At 47.2% G+C, this 5,925-nt stretch overlaps 1 pseudogene; it reads right to left on the reverse strand.

Moving 5' to 3' along the window:
- Positions 1-1,751: 1,751 nt before the first annotated feature.
- LOC105101978 (mediator of RNA polymerase II transcription subunit 24-like) lies at positions 1,752-4,691 on the reverse strand (annotated as a pseudogene).
- Between the last annotated feature and the right edge of the window lie 1,234 nt (positions 4,692-5,925).

The following is a 5,925-nucleotide window of genomic DNA, read 5'->3' on the forward strand; positions in this document are numbered from 1 at the left end:
AGTGACTAACATTCATAAATCTCAAACTCCCAAATTTATCTCTCCCACCCCTTTCCCTGGTAACCCTAAGATTGTTTACTAAGTCTGTGAGTCTGTTTCTGTTTTGTAGATGAGTTCATAGTGTCCTTTCTTTTTTTTAAGATTCCACATATGTGTAATATATGGTATTTTTCTTTCTTTTCTTGGCTTACTTCACCTAAAATGATGATCTATAGGTCCATCCATGTTGCTGCAAATGACATTATTTTATTCTTTTTCACAGCAGAGCAGTATTCCATTGTGTAAATATACCACAATTTGTTTATCCAGTCAAATGTTTCTACATTTATGTTGCTCCCAGGTCTTGGCTATTGTATATAGTGGTGCTGTAAACATTGGGGTGCAGGTATCTTTCCACATTAGAGTTCCTTCCAGATATATACCCAGAAGTGGGATTGCTGGATCATAGGGTAAGTCTATTTTTAGTTTTTTGAGGAATTTCCAGTTTTCAATAATGGCTACACCAAACTGCATTCCCACCAGCAGTGTAGGAGGGTTCTGTTTTCTCCATGCCCTCTCCAGGATTTATCATTCATGAACTTTTGAATGGTGGCCATTCTGCCTGGTGTGAGGTGATATGTCACTGCAGTTTTGATTTTCATTTCTATTAAAATTAGTGATATTTAGCATTTTTTTCTTATACCTACTGGCCATTTGTATGTCTTCATTGGAGAATTGCTTGTTTAGGTGCTCTGCCCATTTTTGGATAGGGTTGTTCTGTTGTTGTTATTAAATTATATGTGCTGTTTATATACTCTGGAAATTAAGCCTTTGTCAGTCACATCATTTGCATACATTTTCTCACATTCCATAAGTTGTTGTTACATTTTGCTTATCATTTCCTTTGCTGTGCAAATGCTTATGAGTTTAATTAGATCCCATTTGTTTACTTTTGCTTTTATTTCCATTGCCTGGTTAGACTGCCCTAAGAGAACATTGCTAAGATTTATGTCAGAGGATCTTTTGCCTATATTTTCTTCTAGGAGATTTATCATGTCTTGTCTTATATTTAAATCTTTAAGCCATTTTGAGTTTATTTTTGTATGTGGGTTGAAGGGAGTGTTCTATCTTCATTGATTTACATGCTGCTGTCCAGTTTACTCAATATCACTTGCTGAAGAGACTGTGTTCTATATTATATATTCTTGTCTCCTTTGTCAAACATTAATTGACCGTAGGTCTGTGGATTAACTTCTGGGCTGTCTATTCTGTTCCATTGATCTATATGTCTGTTTTTATGTCAATATCATGCTATTTTGATGCCTGTAGCTCTGTAATATTGTCTGATCTGGGAGGGTTATTCCTCCAGCTTCATTCTTTTTCAATATTACTTTGGCAATTCTGAGCCTTTTGTGATTCCATATAAATATACACATATACACATATACATGTATACACACAGACCCTGCACCTGTGCAGTCCCTCAGAGGTAAAGCTACCTGTGGGAGGGGAGGAGTGGTGGTACGGGTGCAAAACAGGAAGGCTGCCCTGAGCTAAGGAGCCAGGTGCTGGCAGTGGAGAGAGGAAATTGCAAGAGACTGGGAGCCTTCTTAGAGGTCAAGAGCAGGGGAAAGATCTGGAAACCGACTGACTGAGGGCTGTTATGTCATGTGGCTATGAGCAATGATGTCTCAACTCTCCTCACGGTTCCCTTCTGAGGTGCCTGGGGCTTGGACCCTCTCCTGCCAGCCCTGGTGGCCAATCCAAGCCCCTCAGAAGGCAGCAATGGCCTTGGCAGCAACCTGGCAGCCCAGGGGCAGTCTGAGGTCTGTGATGGCCAGAACCACATTGGGGCTGGACACGGCTGACACCTTCACTAGTTCTGATACAGTGGTGAAGGGCATGAACTGCAGGATAGTGCCCTGGCTGCCCTGCTCCAGGCAGTCCATGCACTGCTCCATGAACCACTGAACAGATTGCATGTGTGGGCTGCAACCCCAGGATGGAGGAGATAAGCAGGAACAGGTTGGCCAGCACTCAGTTCAGCGGGTCTCATGTTAAATTTGTGGAGCTGGGAGGCTGACAGGGAGCTGCTCATGGATCGGTTGGTGAGACTCGAGAGGATACTTGCATCTTCCTCATTGGAGTTCAGCAGTCACATCAGCTTTGAGGGCTGTATGTTGTCCAGTGGGAAGAGGCTGATGTAATCTTCGATGTCCTCACAGTTTCTCTTCTTTCAGCGGGAGGACACCTGCCCCTTGTGGGAGGAGTAGGAACTCAGGGCACACCAGATGGCCAGCTTGGCGAGAGTGGTGCCAGGGGGTCCATGAGGCTGTGCCACTTGGAGGAGTCAGTGAGCAGACTGGGCAGGATGTGGCCCAGCAGGACCAGGGTCCCCTGCCACATGTCCAGACAGAAGATGGTGTAGGGCAGCTCCACCACCCGCAGCAGGTGCTCCTTCTGCATCTGCTTCAGTAGTTCCCTAATCAGGTTGTTTCAGAACCAGTAGATGCCTCCCATGTGCAATAGGGCGTCAAAGATGTGGCTGGAGCGGCTGTCCACCCATCTGCTCTCCAGCACCTTGGCAAATAACGTCCATCAGCACCTTCTTGATGTGTCGCTTTGGGGCAGCAGTTTCCAGTAGGGCATGGTGTCCCTGCCCGTGGATGGGAACTTGATCTGCGTGGCTGTCTGCTGCAGTGCATCAGCACACATGTGCTCCAGGATGGAGCTCATGATCACCACCCTCTCATTGTAGAATTGCAGTGTGTTCTTGCTGTACAGCAGCCCTGCCAGCGGGCGGATCATCTGCAGTGACTTCTCACGCTCATCCAGCTCCAGCATCCACACACGGGTCACCAGCCAAGCCACGGCACACACTGCCACATTGCAAACCTTCCCTTTGATATTATAGGTGATTTTCTGGATGGACTCGAAGGCCAGAACCCCATTCTCCCAGGTGTTAAGGATTTCCAAGATGGCCACTGAAATGCTGAGGCAGGCTTTGTGCCACTTCATCTGCACCAGCTTCATCTCTGAGGAGTTGCTGAGCAGAACTACCAGGGACTCCACTTTGGTGGAGTCTGGCCGGAGGTAGGGGTGGTCAGGGTTCAGGATTTTGCCCTCCTCGTGCATGCACACCTGCAACCATGTCTCAAAGAACACCTCTGTTCCTGTGCTTGACTCGGACAGGATGACCTCTGAGCCAGAGGTCTGGGCCACATGGCACCACATGAGGAAGGAGGTGTCAAAGAGCAAGGCTCATACCGAGGCCTCCTTGGTGCTTTCTTCACTGCTGTGTGTAGTGAATTCATTCAAATTGATGAATTTCCAGGCAAAGGACTTAAACTTCCCAGTGGCGGTGGCTGCAGCCAGCAACAAGTTCAGGCTCTTTGCTGACAGCATGTGGCCCAGGACCCCCAGCAGCCCCTCCAGGGTCTCAGAGTGGCTGCATCCATTGTTCTGAGGATGTTGGTGACTGTGGGCTCTGCACAGAGGATCAGCCCAGGGTTGGGCTGGAGGTTGGCATTTTCATCTGATTTCAGCCGCGGTGCATGCTCCCAGTCTGCTTTGCGCTTGGCCATTATGATGTTCATACTAGCTTCAGACAGAAGCCCCTGCTTGCTGCATTCCTGGGGCAGTAAGCTTGTACAGTCACAGCGGCAGCGCTGGTCAGCCTTGTCCAGCAAGGGGGGGAGCTTCAGCAGGAACTCAAAAGCAGAACTGACATCCTCAGTAAAGTCCTTGTCCCCATGAGAGTATTTCTTCAACTTCACCAAAACCTGTGGAAGCTTAAGGAAGGGAAAAACTGTCCACTTGAGCTCTCCAGTACCCTCAGGGGACTCGATGAGACCCACGAAGCGAGCTTTCCAGGGCTCCAGGGCACAAGGTGGGGTGATCATATGCTGCTCTTCACCAGCGACTGGCTGTCTCTCACCTGTCAGATTCTTGGTGCCCTCGAGCAGGACCACAGCATGGACAGTGGGGAAGCCAGTCTTGTGCAGCTGCTCCGAGGGCACGGACAGCATGGTGGGGATGCTCCTGATAAGCGTGCTGCACTGCTCGGCCTGGCTCTGGAGCTGGGGGCTGCTGAGACCAGCCAGGATATCCCCAGGCTTCAAGAGGCAGTGCTCAATGGCAGTCCAGGAGGAAGCCTCCTCTAGTTTGGCCATGTGGAGCAGGGCCCGGTTCTTGGTGCTGCTGACGGTCTTCTCCAGGCGCTGAAGGCACATGGCAAGCTGCTTCTTGGCAGCTGCAGCAGGAGTGCCAGCCTCCAGCCCGTCCCGGGGCCGCTCAGCAGAGGCTGCGGTGCGGTGCAGCAGCCAGTAGAGGGCGCTGAGAAGGGGCTGGCACAGCCCAATGCACTCCTCTGCTTTGTTGTGACAGCTCAGTCGGTCACAAAACATGTCCATGATGTCCAGCAAGGCCTGGACACACAGGTCCCGGGAAAAGTCATCAAACTTCCTGATAGCTGTGAGGACAGAGGAGCAGGACACCATCTGGGAACTGATGGCATACTTCAGGTAGGACAGGATGAGAGGTTTGGGGGAAGGTCCAATCATGGCCTGCTCCAGCAGTGCTTCTGCCAGGTTGAGAATGTCCCAGGTGGCTCCTTTGGGAAAAAATGTCTTCATGTTGATTACCCACTGGTAGTCACTCCATCGCTCCTTCCAAGCTTGCAAAATGGCTTGCTTCAGGTTCACCACCTTCATGACTTCACTCAGGAGAGCAGGCCGGTGGTGGTCAGCTGTGAGGCAGAAGAAATCGAGCTAGAGAAGGGGAGAGGAGATTCTGAGGAAAAGAACGGGGTGCTGTGGGGGGCAGTGAGTAGAGTTATATGGAATGGAGAAGACACAGGAAGATGCAAAGGAGGCAGAAATAGAAAGTCAAAAAAAAAAAAAAAAAAGGGAAAGGGGGCAAAGTAGGGATCCTGCCAGGTTCTTCCCTCCTAAACCATCCTTGGAACTTGAGCACTAAGAAGAAGGTGTCAAAGGGGCTTAATACAAAGATAAATGGGCAGAAAGGAGTTAAGCTGGTTCCAGTTCCCTAACTACACCCTTAGCTCTTGCTGCGTTCCTCAGCCGCTACCACCCGAATCAAGATCCCCCCCCCCCATTTCTTCCACCTTCCCCAGCCGTGAAATTCCCTGTTTGATTCCATATAAATTTTAAGATTATTGTTCCAGTTTGGTAAAAACTGTCCTGGGTAATTTGATAGGGATTGCATTAAATCTGTAGATTGCCTGGGGCAGAATGACCATTTTAATGATATTGATTCTTCCAACCCAGGAGCATGGGTTATCTTTCCATTTTTTAAGTCTTCTTTAATTTCCTTAATCAAAGTTTTGTTGTTCTCCACCTGTACGTCTTTCATCTCCTTTGTCAGATTTATTCCTAAGTATTTTATTGTTTTGGATGTAATTTTAAAAGGGATTGTTTCTTTCCTTTACTCTTGATTCATTGTTAGTGTAAAGAAATTCAACTGATTTGTGTATGTTAATCTTGTGTCCTGCTACCTTGCCAAATTATTTTATTAGCTCTAGAGGTGTTTTTTTTTTTTTAATGGTACTTTTCAGGTTTTCTATATATAGTATGTCATTCACATATAATGACAATTTTACTTCTTCTTTTCCAATTTGGATCCTTTTTATTTCTTTTTCTTGCCTGATTGCTGTGTCTAGGACTTCCAAGACTATGTTGAATAGAAGTGGTGAGAGTGGACAATGTTGTCTTTTCCCAGATTTTAGTGGGAAGGTTTTCAGTTTTTCACTGTTAAGTACTATGCTGGCTGTAGGTTTGTTATAAACAGTTTTTATTATGCTGAGATATGTTCCCTCTACACCCACTTTGGTAAGGTTTTTCTTTTTTTTTTTAATCATAAATGGGTGTTGAATTTTATCAAATGCTTTTTCTGCATCTATTCAGATGATCATGTGTTTTTTGCCCT

This window comes from Camelus dromedarius, chromosome 18 (genome assembly GCF_036321535.1).
Source record: "Camelus dromedarius isolate mCamDro1 chromosome 18, mCamDro1.pat, whole genome shotgun sequence".
NCBI classification, from domain to species: domain Eukaryota; kingdom Metazoa; phylum Chordata; class Mammalia; order Artiodactyla; family Camelidae; genus Camelus; species Camelus dromedarius.